At 46.6% G+C, this 18376-nt stretch overlaps 11 non-coding genes and 1 pseudogene across 11 annotated transcripts; all 12 read right to left on the minus strand.

The window, feature by feature from the left end:
- Positions 1-689: 689 nt before the first annotated feature.
- Positions 690-880, minus strand: LOC142287614 (U2 spliceosomal RNA). The gene has a single exon (XR_012748562.1). It is a non-coding gene; the product is annotated as a U2 spliceosomal RNA (small nuclear RNA).
- A 1387-nt stretch (positions 881-2267) lies between these two features.
- LOC142287615 (U2 spliceosomal RNA) lies at positions 2268-2458 on the minus strand. The gene has a single exon (XR_012748563.1). It is a non-coding gene; the product is annotated as a U2 spliceosomal RNA (small nuclear RNA).
- Positions 2459-3845: 1387 nt separating this feature from the next.
- LOC142287617 (U2 spliceosomal RNA) lies at positions 3846-4036 on the minus strand. Its single transcript, XR_012748565.1, has one exon. It is a non-coding gene; the product is annotated as a U2 spliceosomal RNA (small nuclear RNA).
- Positions 4037-5423: 1387 nt separating this feature from the next.
- On the minus strand, positions 5424-5614 carry LOC142287618 (U2 spliceosomal RNA). Its single transcript, XR_012748566.1, has one exon. It is a non-coding gene; the product is annotated as a U2 spliceosomal RNA (small nuclear RNA).
- Positions 5615-7001: 1387 nt separating this feature from the next.
- Positions 7002-7192, minus strand: LOC142287620 (U2 spliceosomal RNA). Its single transcript, XR_012748567.1, has one exon. It is a non-coding gene; the product is annotated as a U2 spliceosomal RNA (small nuclear RNA).
- A 1387-nt stretch (positions 7193-8579) lies between these two features.
- Positions 8580-8770, minus strand: LOC142287621 (U2 spliceosomal RNA). The gene has a single exon (XR_012748568.1). It is a non-coding gene; the product is annotated as a U2 spliceosomal RNA (small nuclear RNA).
- Positions 8771-10157: 1387 nt separating this feature from the next.
- On the minus strand, positions 10158-10348 carry LOC142287622 (U2 spliceosomal RNA). Its single transcript, XR_012748569.1, has one exon. It is a non-coding gene; the product is annotated as a U2 spliceosomal RNA (small nuclear RNA).
- A 1387-nt stretch (positions 10349-11735) lies between these two features.
- Positions 11736-11926, minus strand: LOC142287623 (U2 spliceosomal RNA). The gene has a single exon (XR_012748570.1). It is a non-coding gene; the product is annotated as a U2 spliceosomal RNA (small nuclear RNA).
- Positions 11927-13313: 1387 nt separating this feature from the next.
- On the minus strand, positions 13314-13504 carry LOC142287624 (U2 spliceosomal RNA). The gene has a single exon (XR_012748571.1). It is a non-coding gene; the product is annotated as a U2 spliceosomal RNA (small nuclear RNA).
- A 1387-nt stretch (positions 13505-14891) lies between these two features.
- On the minus strand, positions 14892-15082 carry LOC142287625 (U2 spliceosomal RNA). Its single transcript, XR_012748572.1, has one exon. It is a non-coding gene; the product is annotated as a U2 spliceosomal RNA (small nuclear RNA).
- Positions 15083-16469: 1387 nt separating this feature from the next.
- Positions 16470-16662, minus strand: LOC142287597 (U2 spliceosomal RNA). Its single transcript, XR_012748551.1, has one exon. It is a non-coding gene; the product is annotated as a U2 spliceosomal RNA (small nuclear RNA).
- Positions 16663-17426: 764 nt separating this feature from the next.
- On the minus strand, positions 17427-17584 carry LOC142287606 (U2 spliceosomal RNA; annotated as a pseudogene).
- Positions 17585-18376: the final 792 nt, after the last annotated feature.

Here is an 18376-nt window from a genome sequence, read left to right on the forward strand (position 1 = left end):
TTTTTCTATTCCCAATTAGCCGTTTAAGTGTACTTATTGAAAGTAGTAATTCTTTCATAGGCCGCCCTTTCTTAGTATTTGACGTTCCTTATATTGCGGTATGAGGCTTTGCAGCAGGTTGCAAACATTCATCACCCATGACTGTCCCCAATTGAGCTCAGAAGCTCAATGTCTATCATGACCTCTCTTTTAGAATGTCCAAGAGCAAGCAAACTATTCCTCCAGGAGAGGGCGCCAACAGACTACTAAAGAGATCATCATTACTCAAAGAAAACCCCAAAAACCAATGCATGATAGGAATAAACAGGTAACTTTCTTTGGAGTGGAAGCGGAGAGATCGCACCAGATGCCAATTCTAGATCTTATCACACCTGTGGTCACTGCAGCAGCAGGTGAATCCACTTTGTCCAAAAGGGATCTATTCCATTCAATTGCAAATGATCTAGATAAGACAGAGAACTGCAGCACGGGGACATAGCCGAGTTGGTCAGGTTGAGTGGTGATGAGTTTGCTATTTGGATGAATAAAGAAAGTCAAAAGTGTGAAAGATAAAAAACAAAAGGAGGAAGTGTGAAAAGTGAATGGGCCAAATTGAGGTGCATATGAAGACGTATGCTTTCTTCCAATTCATTAAATCGGGCTAATATGAATCAGGTGAATTGAGTTCTGCTTTTGGAAACTGGGTTAAGAAGGGGTGCACCGTTCCTGGAGGTACTGCAATACCAGGTCAATGCGTGGAGTGGACAGAGCAAGCTCTTTTTCCATCTCCCTGTTCTAAAAATCCATTTAATATATGGTCCCCAGATAGGGGACGTATCAGATATTAAACTGATAAGAACAGATACTACACTTGATCTTAGCCAAAAGGCCGAGAAGCGATAACCAGAATTGGTTTGGGCCTCGAGTGGCACCCTGGCCTATGCCGGACACATCTTAGGGAGAGAGAGCGAGAGGGAGACAAACCCACGCCTACACAAGACATTTTGTCACCCAAGCCAACCCTTGAAAAGGCTGCTTTGCAGAGCAAAAACAAGAAGAATGGTGCGTTTTGCAGCCGCCGCCCACTGCAATGAATCTGAATAACTCCTCCTTTAGGGCGCAAGCAACTCCCCTCCCCCTTGCAGTCTTTCCAATTCACGATACAAAAAGACGGACAGGACAGGTTGCCTGACTTTCCGTCACTGCCACCCTTTGCCATCCTTACCCGTAGAAAGCCCTTTCATCATCCCCAAACCCTAATCTTTTCCCTTTCCTTCCCAGCCCCCAAACCCTGCCCTCTGTACCTTTCTCACCACCCGCTTCCCTTCTCCTGTCATCCCCCTACCACCCGGGAAAAAAAGAGATTGCCCCCTCCTTCCACTAGCCCACCCTCCCACCCAAAGAACAACTTCTTCTGCGCAGCTTGTTTTCTAGGCAGCAGCGCTATTGTGATGTCATCGGGGGGCATTGTGACAAGCCGCCAGTGTTCCGTCTCTTCATGTTGTGCACAGTTCAAACGGAAAATACATCAACAGGCAGACTACAGAAAAGCTTACTATCAAAGGTTAGAGGGGGGCTTTCTCAGAGGGCTTTTTACAGTTTTTCTATTCCCAATTAGCCGTTTAAGTGTACTTATTGAAAGTAGTAATTCTTTCATAGGCCGCCCTTTCTTAGTATTTGACGTTCCTTATATTGCGGTATGAGGCTTCGCAGTAGGTTGCAAACATTCATCACCCATGACTGTCCCCAATTGAGCTCAGAAGCTCAATGTCTATCATGACCTCTCTTTTAGAATGTCCAAGAGCAAGCAAACTATTCCTCCAGGAGAGGGCGCCAACAGACTACTAAAGAGATCATCATTACTCAAAGAAAACCCCAAAAACCAATGCATGATAGGAATAAACAGGTAACTTTCTTTGGAGTGGAAGCGGAGAGATCGCACCAGATGCCAATTCTAGATCTTATCACACCTGTGGTCACTGCAGCAGCAGGTGAATCCACTTTGTCCAAAAGGGATCTATTCCATTCAATTGCAAATGATCTAGATAAGACAGAGAACTGCAGCACGGGGACATAGCCGAGTTGGTCAGGTTGAGTGGTGATGAGTTTGCTATTTGGATGAATAAAGAAAGTCAAAAGTGTGAAAGATAAAAAACAAAAGGAGGAAGTGTGAAAAGTGAATGGGCCAAATTGAGGTGCATATGAAGACGTATGCTTTCTTCCAATTCATTAAATCGGGCTAATATGAATCAGGTGAATTGAGTTCTGCTTTTGGAAACTGGGTTAAGAAGGGGTGCACCGTTCCTGGAGGTACTGCAATACCAGGTCAATGCGTGGAGTGGACAGAGCAAGCTCTTTTTCCATCTCCCTGTTCTAAAAATCCATTTAATATATGGTCCCCAGATAGGGGACGTATCAGATATTAAACTGATAAGAACAGATACTACACTTGATCTTAGCCAAAAGGCCGAGAAGCGATAACCAGAATTGGTTTGGGCCTCGAGTGGCACCCTGGCCTATGCCGGACACATCTTAGGGAGAGAGAGCGAGAGGGAGACAAACCCACGCCTACACAAGACATTTTGTCACCCAAGCCAACCCTTGAAAAGGCTGCTTTGCAGAGCAAAAACAAGAAGAATGGTGCGTTTTGCAGCCGCCGCCCACTGCAATGAATCTGAATAACTCCTCCTTTAGGGCGCAAGCAACTCCCCTCCCCCTTGCAGTCTTTCCAATTCACGATACAAAAAGACGGACAGGACAGGTTGCCTGACTTTCCGTCACTGCCACCCTTTGCCATCCTTACCCGTAGAAAGCCCTTTCATCATCCCCAAACCCTAATCTTTTCCCTTTCCTTCCCAGCCCCCAAACCCTGCCCTCTGTACCTTTCTCACCACCCGCTTCCCTTCTCCTGTCATCCCCCTACCACCCGGGAAAAAAAGAGATTGCCCCCTCCTTCCACTAGCCCACCCTCCCACCCAAAGAACAACTTCTTCTGCGCAGCTTGTTTTCTAGGCAGCAGCGCTATTGTGATGTCATCGGGGGGCATTGTGACAAGCCGCCAGTGTTCCGTCTCTTCATGTTGTGCACAGTTCAAACGGAAAATACATCAACAGGCAGACTACAGAAAAGCTTACTATCAAAGGTTAGAGGGGGGCTTTCTCAGAGGGCTTTTTACAGTTTTTCTATTCCCAATTAGCCGTTTAAGTGTACTTATTGAAAGTAGTAATTCTTTCATAGGCCGCCCTTTCTTAGTATTTGACGTTCCTTATATTGCGGTATGAGGCTTCGCAGTAGGTTGCAAACATTCATCACCCATGACTGTCCCCAATTGAGCTCAGAAGCTCAATGTCTATCATGACCTCTCTTTTAGAATGTCCAAGAGCAAGCAAACTATTCCTCCAGGAGAGGGCGCCAACAGACTACTAAAGAGATCATCATTACTCAAAGAAAACCCCAAAAACCAATGCATGATAGGAATAAACAGGTAACTTTCTTTGGAGTGGAAGCGGAGAGATCGCACCAGATGCCAATTCTAGATCTTATCACACCTGTGGTCACTGCAGCAGCAGGTGAATCCACTTTGTCCAAAAGGGATCTATTCCATTCAATTGCAAATGATCTAGATAAGACAGAGAACTGCAGCACGGGGACATAGCCGAGTTGGTCAGGTTGAGTGGTGATGAGTTTGCTATTTGGATGAATAAAGAAAGTCAAAAGTGTGAAAGATAAAAAACAAAAGGAGGAAGTGTGAAAAGTGAATGGGCCAAATTGAGGTGCATATGAAGACGTATGCTTTCTTCCAATTCATTAAATCGGGCTAATATGAATCAGGTGAATTGAGTTCTGCTTTTGGAAACTGGGTTAAGAAGGGGTGCACCGTTCCTGGAGGTACTGCAATACCAGGTCAATGCGTGGAGTGGACAGAGCAAGCTCTTTTTCCATCTCCCTGTTCTAAAAATCCATTTAATATATGGTCCCCAGATAGGGGACGTATCAGATATTAAACTGATAAGAACAGATACTACACTTGATCTTAGCCAAAAGGCCGAGAAGCGATAACCAGAATTGGTTTGGGCCTCGAGTGGCACCCTGGCCTATGCCGGACACATCTTAGGGAGAGAGAGCGAGAGGGAGACAAACCCACGCCTACACAAGACATTTTGTCACCCAAGCCAACCCTTGAAAAGGCTGCTTTGCAGAGCAAAAACAAGAAGAATGGTGCGTTTTGCAGCCGCCGCCCACTGCAATGAATCTGAATAACTCCTCCTTTAGGGCGCAAGCAACTCCCCTCCCCCTTGCAGTCTTTCCAATTCACGATACAAAAAGACGGACAGGACAGGTTGCCTGACTTTCCGTCACTGCCACCCTTTGCCATCCTTACCCGTAGAAAGCCCTTTCATCATCCCCAAACCCTAATCTTTTCCCTTTCCTTCCCAGCCCCCAAACCCTGCCCTCTGTACCTTTCTCACCACCCGCTTCCCTTCTCCTGTCATCCCCCTACCACCCGGGAAAAAAAGAGATTGCCCCCTCCTTCCACTAGCCCACCCTCCCACCCAAAGAACAACTTCTTCTGCGCAGCTTGTTTTCTAGGCAGCAGCGCTATTGTGATGTCATCGGGGGGCATTGTGACAAGCCGCCAGTGTTCCGTCTCTTCATGTTGTGCACAGTTCAAACGGAAAATACATCAACAGGCAGACTACAGAAAAGCTTACTATCAAAGGTTAGAGGGGGGCTTTCTCAGAGGGCTTTTTACAGTTTTTCTATTCCCAATTAGCCGTTTAAGTGTACTTATTGAAAGTAGTAATTCTTTCATAGGCCGCCCTTTCTTAGTATTTGACGTTCCTTATATTGCGGTATGAGGCTTCGCAGTAGGTTGCAAACATTCATCACCCATGACTGTCCCCAATTGAGCTCAGAAGCTCAATGTCTATCATGACCTCTCTTTTAGAATGTCCAAGAGCAAGCAAACTATTCCTCCAGGAGAGGGCGCCAACAGACTACTAAAGAGATCATCATTACTCAAAGAAAACCCCAAAAACCAATGCATGATAGGAATAAACAGGTAACTTTCTTTGGAGTGGAAGCGGAGAGATCGCACCAGATGCCAATTCTAGATCTTATCACACCTGTGGTCACTGCAGCAGCAGGTGAATCCACTTTGTCCAAAAGGGATCTATTCCATTCAATTGCAAATGATCTAGATAAGACAGAGAACTGCAGCACGGGGACATAGCCGAGTTGGTCAGGTTGAGTGGTGATGAGTTTGCTATTTGGATGAATAAAGAAAGTCAAAAGTGTGAAAGATAAAAAACAAAAGGAGGAAGTGTGAAAAGTGAATGGGCCAAATTGAGGTGCATATGAAGACGTATGCTTTCTTCCAATTCATTAAATCGGGCTAATATGAATCAGGTGAATTGAGTTCTGCTTTTGGAAACTGGGTTAAGAAGGGGTGCACCGTTCCTGGAGGTACTGCAATACCAGGTCAATGCGTGGAGTGGACAGAGCAAGCTCTTTTTCCATCTCCCTGTTCTAAAAATCCATTTAATATATGGTCCCCAGATAGGGGACGTATCAGATATTAAACTGATAAGAACAGATACTACACTTGATCTTAGCCAAAAGGCCGAGAAGCGATAACCAGAATTGGTTTGGGCCTCGAGTGGCACCCTGGCCTATGCCGGACACATCTTAGGGAGAGAGAGCGAGAGGGAGACAAACCCACGCCTACACAAGACATTTTGTCACCCAAGCCAACCCTTGAAAAGGCTGCTTTGCAGAGCAAAAACAAGAAGAATGGTGCGTTTTGCAGCCGCCGCCCACTGCAATGAATCTGAATAACTCCTCCTTTAGGGCGCAAGCAACTCCCCTCCCCCTTGCAGTCTTTCCAATTCACGATACAAAAAGACGGACAGGACAGGTTGCCTGACTTTCCGTCACTGCCACCCTTTGCCATCCTTACCCGTAGAAAGCCCTTTCATCATCCCCAAACCCTAATCTTTTCCCTTTCCTTCCCAGCCCCCAAACCCTGCCCTCTGTACCTTTCTCACCACCCGCTTCCCTTCTCCTGTCATCCCCCTACCACCCGGGAAAAAAAGAGATTGCCCCCTCCTTCCACTAGCCCACCCTCCCACCCAAAGAACAACTTCTTCTGCGCAGCTTGTTTTCTAGGCAGCAGCGCTATTGTGATGTCATCGGGGGGCATTGTGACAAGCCGCCAGTGTTCCGTCTCTTCATATTGTGCACAGTTCAAACGGAAAATACATCAACAGGCAGACTACAGAAAAGCTTACTATCAAAGGTTAGAGGGGGGCTTTCTCAGAGGGCTTTTTACAGTTTTTCTATTCCCAATTAGCCGTTTAAGTGTACTTATTGAAAGTAGTAATTCTTTCATAGGCCGCCCTTTCTTAGTATTTGACGTTCCTTATATTGCGGTATGAGGCTTCGCAGTAGGTTGCAAACATTCATCACCCATGACTGTCCCCAATTGAGCTCAGAAGCTCAATGTCTATCATGACCTCTCTTTTAGAATGTCCAAGAGCAAGCAAACTATTCCTCCAGGAGAGGGCGCCAACAGACTACTAAAGAGATCATCATTACTCAAAGAAAACCCCAAAAACCAATGCATGATAGGAATAAACAGGTAACTTTCTTTGGAGTGGAAGCGGAGAGATCGCACCAGATGCCAATTCTAGATCTTATCACACCTGTGGTCACTGCAGCAGCAGGTGAATCCACTTTGTCCAAAAGGGATCTATTCCATTCAATTGCAAATGATCTAGATAAGACAGAGAACTGCAGCACGGGGACATAGCCGAGTTGGTCAGGTTGAGTGGTGATGAGTTTGCTATTTGGATGAATAAAGAAAGTCAAAAGTGTGAAAGATAAAAAACAAAAGGAGGAAGTGTGAAAAGTGAATGGGCCAAATTGAGGTGCATATGAAGACGTATGCTTTCTTCCAATTCATTAAATCGGGCTAATATGAATCAGGTGAATTGAGTTCTGCTTTTGGAAACTGGGTTAAGAAGGGGTGCACCGTTCCTGGAGGTACTGCAATACCAGGTCAATGCGTGGAGTGGACAGAGCAAGCTCTTTTTCCATCTCCCTGTTCTAAAAATCCATTTAATATATGGTCCCCAGATAGGGGACGTATCAGATATTAAACTGATAAGAACAGATACTACACTTGATCTTAGCCAAAAGGCCGAGAAGCGATAACCAGAATTGGTTTGGGCCTCGAGTGGCACCCTGGCCTATGCCGGACACATCTTAGGGAGAGAGAGCGAGAGGGAGACAAACCCACGCCTACACAAGACATTTTGTCACCCAAGCCAACCCTTGAAAAGGCTGCTTTGCAGAGCAAAAACAAGAAGAATGGTGCGTTTTGCAGCCGCCGCCCACTGCAATGAATCTGAATAACTCCTCCTTTAGGGCGCAAGCAACTCCCCTCCCCCTTGCAGTCTTTCCAATTCACGATACAAAAAGACGGACAGGACAGGTTGCCTGACTTTCCGTCACTGCCACCCTTTGCCATCCTTACCCGTAGAAAGCCCTTTCATCATCCCCAAACCCTAATCTTTTCCCTTTCCTTCCCAGCCCCCAAACCCTGCCCTCTGTACCTTTCTCACCACCCGCTTCCCTTCTCCTGTCATCCCCCTACCACCCGGGAAAAAAAGAGATTGCCCCCTCCTTCCACTAGCCCACCCTCCCACCCAAAGAACAACTTCTTCTGCGCAGCTTGTTTTCTAGGCAGCAGCGCTATTGTGATGTCATCGGGGGGCATTGTGACAAGCCGCCAGTGTTCCGTCTCTTCATGTTGTGCACAGTTCAAACGGAAAATACATCAACAGGCAGACTACAGAAAAGCTTACTATCAAAGGTTAGAGGGGGGCTTTCTCAGAGGGCTTTTTACAGTTTTTCTATTCCCAATTAGCCGTTTAAGTGTACTTATTGAAAGTAGTAATTCTTTCATAGGCCGCCCTTTCTTAGTATTTGACGTTCCTTATATTGCGGTATGAGGCTTCGCAGTAGGTTGCAAACATTCATCACCCATGACTGTCCCCAATTGAGCTCAGAAGCTCAATGTCTATCATGACCTCTCTTTTAGAATGTCCAAGAGCAAGCAAACTATTCCTCCAGGAGAGGGCGCCAACAGACTACTAAAGAGATCATCATTACTCAAAGAAAACCCCAAAAACCAATGCATGATAGGAATAAACAGGTAACTTTCTTTGGAGTGGAAGCGGAGAGATCGCACCAGATGCCAATTCTAGATCTTATCACACCTGTGGTCACTGCAGCAGCAGGTGAATCCACTTTGTCCAAAAGGGATCTATTCCATTCAATTGCAAATGATCTAGATAAGACAGAGAACTGCAGCACGGGGACATAGCCGAGTTGGTCAGGTTGAGTGGTGATGAGTTTGCTATTTGGATGAATAAAGAAAGTCAAAAGTGTGAAAGATAAAAAACAAAAGGAGGAAGTGTGAAAAGTGAATGGGCCAAATTGAGGTGCATATGAAGACGTATGCTTTCTTCCAATTCATTAAATCGGGCTAATATGAATCAGGTGAATTGAGTTCTGCTTTTGGAAACTGGGTTAAGAAGGGGTGCACCGTTCCTGGAGGTACTGCAATACCAGGTCAATGCGTGGAGTGGACAGAGCAAGCTCTTTTTCCATCTCCCTGTTCTAAAAATCCATTTAATATATGGTCCCCAGATAGGGGACGTATCAGATATTAAACTGATAAGAACAGATACTACACTTGATCTTAGCCAAAAGGCCGAGAAGCGATAACCAGAATTGGTTTGGGCCTCGAGTGGCACCCTGGCCTATGCCGGACACATCTTAGGGAGAGAGAGCGAGAGGGAGACAAACCCACGCCTACACAAGACATTTTGTCACCCAAGCCAACCCTTGAAAAGGCTGCTTTGCAGAGCAAAAACAAGAAGAATGGTGCGTTTTGCAGCCGCCGCCCACTGCAATGAATCTGAATAACTCCTCCTTTAGGGCGCAAGCAACTCCCCTCCCCCTTGCAGTCTTTCCAATTCACGATACAAAAAGACGGACAGGACAGGTTGCCTGACTTTCCGTCACTGCCACCCTTTGCCATCCTTACCCGTAGAAAGCCCTTTCATCATCCCCAAACCCTAATCTTTTCCCTTTCCTTCCCAGCCCCCAAACCCTGCCCTCTGTACCTTTCTCACCACCCGCTTCCCTTCTCCTGTCATCCCCCTACCACCCGGGAAAAAAAGAGATTGCCCCCTCCTTCCACTAGCCCACCCTCCCACCCAAAGAACAACTTCTTCTGCGCAGCTTGTTTTCTAGGCAGCAGCGCTATTGTGATGTCATCGGGGGGCATTGTGACAAGCCGCCAGTGTTCCGTCTCTTCATGTTGTGCACAGTTCAAACGGAAAATACATCAACAGGCAGACTACAGAAAAGCTTACTATCAAAGGTTAGAGGGGGGCTTTCTCAGAGGGCTTTTTACAGTTTTTCTATTCCCAATTAGCCGTTTAAGTGTACTTATTGAAAGTAGTAATTCTTTCATAGGCCGCCCTTTCTTAGTATTTGACGTTCCTTATATTGCGGTATGAGGCTTCGCAGTAGGTTGCAAACATTCATCACCCATGACTGTCCCCAATTGAGCTCAGAAGCTCAATGTCTATCATGACCTCTCTTTTAGAATGTCCAAGAGCAAGCAAACTATTCCTCCAGGAGAGGGCGCCAACAGACTACTAAAGAGATCATCATTACTCAAAGAAAACCCCAAAAACCAATGCATGATAGGAATAAACAGGTAACTTTCTTTGGAGTGGAAGCGGAGAGATCGCACCAGATGCCAATTCTAGATCTTATCACACCTGTGGTCACTGCAGCAGCAGGTGAATCCACTTTGTCCAAAAGGGATCTATTCCATTCAATTGCAAATGATCTAGATAAGACAGAGAACTGCAGCACGGGGACATAGCCGAGTTGGTCAGGTTGAGTGGTGATGAGTTTGCTATTTGGATGAATAAAGAAAGTCAAAAGTGTGAAAGATAAAAAACAAAAGGAGGAAGTGTGAAAAGTGAATGGGCCAAATTGAGGTGCATATGAAGACGTATGCTTTCTTCCAATTCATTAAATCGGGCTAATATGAATCAGGTGAATTGAGTTCTGCTTTTGGAAACTGGGTTAAGAAGGGGTGCACCGTTCCTGGAGGTACTGCAATACCAGGTCAATGCGTGGAGTGGACAGAGCAAGCTCTTTTTCCATCTCCCTGTTCTAAAAATCCATTTAATATATGGTCCCCAGATAGGGGACGTATCAGATATTAAACTGATAAGAACAGATACTACACTTGATCTTAGCCAAAAGGCCGAGAAGCGATAACCAGAATTGGTTTGGGCCTCGAGTGGCACCCTGGCCTATGCCGGACACATCTTAGGGAGAGAGAGCGAGAGGGAGACAAACCCACGCCTACACAAGACATTTTGTCACCCAAGCCAACCCTTGAAAAGGCTGCTTTGCAGAGCAAAAACAAGAAGAATGGTGCGTTTTGCAGCCGCCGCCCACTGCAATGAATCTGAATAACTCCTCCTTTAGGGCGCAAGCAACTCCCCTCCCCCTTGCAGTCTTTCCAATTCACGATACAAAAAGACGGACAGGACAGGTTGCCTGACTTTCCGTCACTGCCACCCTTTGCCATCCTTACCCGTAGAAAGCCCTTTCATCATCCCCAAACCCTAATCTTTTCCCTTTCCTTCCCAGCCCCCAAACCCTGCCCTCTGTACCTTTCTCACCACCCGCTTCCCTTCTCCTGTCATCCCCCTACCACCCGGGAAAAAAAGAGATTGCCCCCTCCTTCCACTAGCCCACCCTCCCACCCAAAGAACAACTTCTTCTGCGCAGCTTGTTTTCTAGGCAGCAGCGCTATTGTGATGTCATCGGGGGGCATTGTGACAAGCCGCCAGTGTTCCGTCTCTTCATGTTGTGCACAGTTCAAACGGAAAATACATCAACAGGCAGACTACAGAAAAGCTTACTATCAAAGGTTAGAGGGGGGCTTTCTCAGAGGGCTTTTTACAGTTTTTCTATTCCCAATTAGCCGTTTAAGTGTACTTATTGAAAGTAGTAATTCTTTCATAGGCCGCCCTTTCTTAGTATTTGACGTTCCTTATATTGCGGTATGAGGCTTCGCAGTAGGTTGCAAACATTCATCACCCATGACTGTCCCCAATTGAGCTCAGAAGCTCAATGTCTATCATGACCTCTCTTTTAGAATGTCCAAGAGCAAGCAAACTATTCCTCCAGGAGAGGGCGCCAACAGACTACTAAAGAGATCATCATTACTCAAAGAAAACCCCAAAAACCAATGCATGATAGGAATAAACAGGTAACTTTCTTTGGAGTGGAAGCGGAGAGATCGCACCAGATGCCAATTCTAGATCTTATCACACCTGTGGTCACTGCAGCAGCAGGTGAATCCACTTTGTCCAAAAGGGATCTATTCCATTCAATTGCAAATGATCTAGATAAGACAGAGAACTGCAGCACGGGGACATAGCCGAGTTGGTCAGGTTGAGTGGTGATGAGTTTGCTATTTGGATGAATAAAGAAAGTCAAAAGTGTGAAAGATAAAAAACAAAAGGAGGAAGTGTGAAAAGTGAATGGGCCAAATTGAGGTGCATATGAAGACGTATGCTTTCTTCCAATTCATTAAATCGGGCTAATATGAATCAGGTGAATTGAGTTCTGCTTTTGGAAACTGGGTTAAGAAGGGGTGCACCGTTCCTGGAGGTACTGCAATACCAGGTCAATGCGTGGAGTGGACAGAGCAAGCTCTTTTTCCATCTCCCTGTTCTAAAAATCCATTTAATATATGGTCCCCAGATAGGGGACGTATCAGATATTAAACTGATAAGAACAGATACTACACTTGATCTTAGCCAAAAGGCCGAGAAGCGATAACCAGAATTGGTTTGGGCCTCGAGTGGCACCCTGGCCTATGCCGGACACATCTTAGGGAGAGAGAGCGAGAGGGAGACAAACCCACGCCTACACAAGACATTTTGTCACCCAAGCCAACCCTTGAAAAGGCTGCTTTGCAGAGCAAAAACAAGAAGAATGGTGCGTTTTGCAGCCGCCGCCCACTGCAATGAATCTGAATAACTCCTCCTTTAGGGCGCAAGCAACTCCCCTCCCCCTTGCAGTCTTTCCAATTCACGATACAAAAAGACGGACAGGACAGGTTGCCTGACTTTCCGTCACTGCCACCCTTTGCCATCCTTACCCGTAGAAAGCCCTTTCATCATCCCCAAACCCTAATCTTTTCCCTTTCCTTCCCAGCCCCCAAACCCTGCCCTCTGTACCTTTCTCACCACCCGCTTCCCTTCTCCTGTCATCCCCCTACCACCCGGGAAAAAAAGAGATTGCCCCCTCCTTCCACTAGCCCACCCTCCCACCCAAAGAACAACTTCTTCTGCGCAGCTTGTTTTCTAGGCAGCAGCGCTATTGTGATGTCATCGGGGGGCATTGTGACAAGCCGCCAGTGTTCCGTCTCTTCATGTTGTGCACAGTTCAAACGGAAAATACATCAACAGGCAGACTACAGAAAAGCTTACTATCAAAGGTTAGAGGGGGGCTTTCTCAGAGGGCTTTTTACAGTTTTTCTATTCCCAATTAGCCGTTTAAGTGTACTTATTGAAAGTAGTAATTCTTTCATAGGCCGCCCTTTCTTAGTATTTGACGTTCCTTATATTGCGGTATGAGGCTTCGCAGTAGGTTGCAAACATTCATCACCCATGACTGTCCCCAATTGAGCTCAGAAGCTCAATGTCTATCATGACCTCTCTTTTAGAATGTCCAAGAGCAAGCAAACTATTCCTCCAGGAGAGGGCGCCAACAGACTACTAAAGAGATCATCATTACTCAAAGAAAACCCCAAAAACCAATGCATGATAGGAATAAACAGGTAACTTTCTTTGGAGTGGAAGCGGAGAGATCGCACCAGATGCCAATTCTAGATCTTATCACACCTGTGGTCACTGCAGCAGCAGGTGAATCCACTTTGTCCAAAAGGGATCTATTCCATTCAATTGCAAATGATCTAGATAAGACAGAGAACTGCAGCACGGGGACATAGCCGAGTTGGTCAGGTTGAGTGGTGATGAGTTTGCTATTTGGATGAATAAAGAAAGTCAAAAGTGTGAAAGATAAAAAACAAAAGGAGGAAGTGTGAAAAGTGAATGGGCCAAATTGAGGTGCATATGAAGACGTATGCTTTCTTCCAATTCATTAAATCGGGCTAATATGAATCAGGTGAATTGAGTTCTGCTTTTGGAAACTGGGTTAAGAAGGGGTGCACCGTTCCTGGAGGTACTGCAATACCAGGTCAATGCGTGGAGTGGACAGAGCAAGCTCTTTTTCCATCTCCCTGTTCTAAAAATCCATTTAATATATGGTCCCCAGATAGGGGACGTATCAGATATTAAACTGATAAGAACAGATACTACACTTGATCTTAGCCAAAAGGCCGAGAAGCGATAACCAGAATTGGTTTGGGCCTCGAGTGGCACCCTGGCCTATGCCGGACACATCTTAGGGAGAGAGAGCGAGAGGGAGACAAACCCACGCCTACACAAGACATTTTGTCACCCAAGCCAACCCTTGAAAAGGCTGCTTTGCAGAGCAAAAACAAGAAGAATGGTGCGTTTTGCAGCCGCCGCCCACTGCAATGAATCTGAATAACTCCTCCTTTAGGGCGCAAGCAACTCCCCTCCCCCTTGCAGTCTTTCCAATTCACGATACAAAAAGACGGACAGGACAGGTTGCCTGACTTTCCGTCACTGCCACCCTTTGCCATCCTTACCCGTAGAAAGCCCTTTCATCATCCCCAAACCCTAATCTTTTCCCTTTCCTTCCCAGCCCCCAAACCCTGCCCTCTGTACCTTTCTCACCACCCGCTTCCCTTCTCCTGTCATCCCCCTACCACCCGGGAAAAAAAGAGATTGCCCCCTCCTTCCACTAGCCCACCCTCCCACCCAAAGAACAACTTCTTCTGCGCAGCTTGTTTTCTAGGCAGCAGCGCTATTGTGATGTCATCGGGGGGCATTGTGACAAGCCGCCAGTGTTCCGTCTCTTCATGTTGTGCACAGTTCAAACGGAAAATACATCAACAGGCAGACTACAGAAAAGCTTACTATCAAAGGTTAGAGGGGGGCTTTCTCAGAGGGCTTTTTACAGTTTTTCTATTCCCAATTAGCCGTTTAAGTGTACTTATTGAAAGTAGTAATTCTTTCATAGGCCGCCCTTTCTTAGTATTTGACGTTCCTTATATTGCGGTATGAGGCTTCGCAGTAGGTTGCAAACATTCATCACCCATGACTGTCCCCAATTGAGCTCAGAAGCTCAATGTCTATCATGACCTCTCTTTTAGAATGTCCAAGAGCAAGCAAACTATTCCTCCAGGAGAGGGCGCCAACAGACTACTAAAGAGATCATCATTACTCAAAGAAAACCCCAAAAACCAATGCATGATAGGAATAAACAGGTAACTTTCTTTGGAGTGGAAGCGGAGAGATCGCACCAGATGCCAATTCTAGATCTTATCACACCTGTGGTCACTGCAGCAGCAGGTGAATCCACTTTGTCCAAAAGGGATCTATTCCATTCAATTGCAAATGATCTAGATAAGACAGAGAACTGCAGCACGGGGACATAGCCGAGTTGGTCAGGTTGAGTGGTGATGAGTTTGCTATTTGGATGAATAAAGAAAGTCAAAAGTGTGAAAGATAAAAAACAAAAGGAGGAAGTGTGAAAAGTGAATGGGCCAAATTGAGGTGCATATGAAGACGTATGCTTTCTTCCAATTCATTAAATCGGGCTAATATGAATCAGGTGAATTGAGTTCTGCTTTTGGAAACTGGGTTAAGAAGGGGTGCACCGTTCCTGGAGGTACTGCAATACCAGGTCAATGCGTGGAGTGGACAGAGCAAGCTCTTTTTCCATCTCCCTGTTCTAAAAATCCATTTAATATATGGTCCCCAGATAGGGGACGTATCAGATATTAAACTGATAAGAACAGATACTACACTTGATCTTAGCCAAAAGGCCGAGAAGCGATAACCAGAATTGGTTTGGGCCTCGAGTGGCACCCTGGCCTATGCCGGACACATCTTAGGGAGAGAGAGCGAGAGGGAGACAAACCCACGCCTACACAAGACATTTTGTCACCCAAGCCAACCCTTGAAAAGGCTGCTTTGCAGAGCAAAAACAAGAAGAATGGTGCGTTTTGCAGCCGCCGCCCACTGCAATGAATCTGAATAACTCCTCCTTTAGGGCGCAAGCAACTCCCCTCCCCCTTGCAGTCTTTCCAATTCACGATACAAAAAGACGGACAGGACAGGTTGCCTGACTTTCCGTCACTGCCACCCTTTGCCATCCTTACCCGTAGAAAGCCCTTTCATCATCCCCAAACCCTAATCTTTTCCCTTTCCTTCCCAGCCCCCAAACCCTGCCCTCTGTACCTTTCTCACCACCCGCTTCCCTTCTCCTGTCATCCCCCTACCACCCGGGAAAAAAAGAGATTGCCCCCTCCTTCCACTAGCCCACCCTCCCACCCAAAGAACAACTTCTTCTGCGCAGCTTGTTTTCTAGGCAGCAGCGCTATTGTGATGTCATCGGGGGGCATTGTGACAAGCCGCCAGTGTTCCGTCTCTTCATGTTGTGCACAGTTCAAACGGAAAATACATCAACAGGCAGACTACAGAAAAGCTTACTATCAAAGGTTAGAGGGGGGCTTTCTCAGAGGGCTTTTTACAGTTTTTCTATTCCCAATTAGCCGTTTAAGTGTACTTATTGAAAGTAGTAATTCTTTCATAGGCCGCCCTTTCTTAGTATTTGACGTTCCTTATATTGCGGTATGAGGCTTCGCAGTAGGTTGCAAACATTCATCACCCATGACTGTCCCCAATTGAGCTCAGAAGCTCAATGTCTATCATGACCTCTCTTTTAGAATGTCCAAGAGCAAGCAAACTATTCCTCCAGGAGAGGGCGCCAACAGACTACTAAAGAGATCATCATTACTCAAAGAAAACCCCAAAAACCAATGCATGATAGGAATAAACAGGTAACTTTCTTTGGAGTGGAAGCGGAGAGATCGCACCAGATGCCAATTCTAGATCTTATCACACCTGTGGTCACTGCAGCAGCAGGTGAATCCACTTTGTCCAAAAGGGATCTATTCCATTCAATTGCAAATGATCTAGATAAGACAGAGAACTGCAGCACGGGGACATAGCCGAGTTGGTCAGGTTGAGTGGTGATGAGTTTGCTATTTGGATGAATAAAGAAAGTCAAAAGTGTGAAAGATAAAAAACAAAAGGAGGAAGTGTGAAAAGTGAATGGGCCAAATTGAGGTGCATATGAAGACGTATGCTTTCTTCCAATTCATTAAATCGGGCTAATATGAATCAGGTGAATTGAGTTCTGCTTTTGGAAACTGGGTTAAGAAGGGGTGCACCGTTCCTGGAGGTACTGCAATACCAGGTCAATGCGTGGAGTGGACAGAGCAAGCTCTTTTTCCATCTCCCTGTTCTAAAAATCCATTTAATATATGGTCCCCAGATAGGGGACGTATCAGATATTAAACTGATAAGAACAGATTTTTGATTTAATGAAGCTTTCCAAAGCACCGCAAAAAATGCATGACCGAAGTCACACCAAAAACAGTGCAAAGGCTAGGATTCGTGTGGACCCCTCCGTGAGGAGAGGGTCCCCAAAAATCAACCCCGTCCCTCCGAGCCAGAAGGCCACAGCAAGGGTCAGGGATCTTCGGTGCTCCCCCAAGCCGAAGCCTGGTTGAGCCTTGTCGTTGCTCCCAGCGTCTATCCAGGCATCTTACCCAAGTGGAGTAGAGAGCTACTAGTTGTTGGTTTCGCAGCCGAAACTGCCCGGACCGTCAACCGGTGTTGGTTTCTCAGCCCAAGGCTAACCGGACCTCCAACCGGGTGTTGGTTTCTCAGCCGAAGCTGACCCGGACCTCCAACCGGGTGTTGGTTTCTCAGCCGAAGCTGACCCGGACCTCCAACCGGGTGTTAGTTTCTCAGCCGAAGCTTACCCGGACCTCCAACCGGGTGTTGGTTTCTCAGCCAAAGCTGACCCGGACCTCCAACCGGGTGTTGGTTTCTCAGCCCAAAGCTGAACGGACCTCCGACCATGATTATAAAAATTTCCCTTCCTAGCCAGAAGGCCGGGATAGAGCAATATGCTCAGAAAGTATGAAAGGGCAAGGTACGGTGTGCTACAGAGCCCAAGGCTCGCCGGGGTCCCAAGCCAGCAAGCTCAGACTCACTCCAGGGTCATCAATCCTGGGGCACATTGCACCATAGCCCCCACACTTACTCAGTCTAATAGCCTCGATCCTGGTAGGGCCATGGTTTCCTCTAGATGGATATACTATCCTCCCAAAGTACTAACAAGCGCAACCTTCCAGTGTGCATTGCATCATTGTACTAAGGTGGCCGGAGCCTTAAACCACCTTTTCGAACGATACTACACTTGATCTTAGCCAAAAGGCCGAGAAGCGATACTACACTTGATCTTAGCCAAAAGGCCGAGAAGCGATAACCAGAATTGGTTTGGGCCTCGAGTGGCACCCTGGCCTATGCCGGACACATCTTAGGGAGAGAGAGCGAGAGGGAGACAAACCCACGCCTACACAAGACATTTTGTCACCCAAGCCAACCCTTGAAAAGGCTGCTTTGCAGAGCAAAAACAAGAAGAATGGTGCGTTTTGCAGCCGCCGCCCACTGCAATGAATCTGAATAACTCCTCCTTTAGGGCGCAAGCAACTCCCCTCCCCCTTGCAGTCTTTCCAATTCACGATACAAAAAGACGGACAGGACAGGTTGCCTGACTTTCCGTCACTGCCACCCTTTGCCATCCTTACCCGTAGAAAGCCCTTTCATCATCCCCAAACCCTAATCTTTTCCCTTTCCTTCCCAGCCCCCAAACCCTGCCCTCTGTACCTTTCTCACCACCCGCTTCCCTTCTCCTGTCATCCCCCTACCACCCGGGAAAAAAAGAGATTGCCCCCTCCTTCCACTAGCCCACCCTCCCACCCAAAGAACAACTTCTTCTGCGCAGCTTGTTTTCTAGGCAGCAGCGCTATTGTGATGTCATCGGGGGGCATTGTGACAAGCCGCCAGTGTTCCGTCTCTTCATGTTGTGCACAGTTCAAACGGAAAATACATCAACAGGCAGACTACAGAAAAGCTTACTATCAAAGGTTAGAGGGGGGCTTTCTCAGAGGGCTTTTTACAGTTTTTCTATTCCCAATTAGCCGTTTAAGTGTACTTATTGAAAGTAGTAATTCTTTCATAGGCCGCCCTTTCTTAGTATTTGACGTTCCTTATAT

This window comes from Anomaloglossus baeobatrachus, unplaced genomic scaffold (genome assembly GCF_048569485.1).
Source record: "Anomaloglossus baeobatrachus isolate aAnoBae1 unplaced genomic scaffold, aAnoBae1.hap1 Scaffold_739, whole genome shotgun sequence".
Taxonomy (NCBI): Eukaryota; Metazoa; Chordata; class Amphibia; order Anura; family Aromobatidae; genus Anomaloglossus; species Anomaloglossus baeobatrachus.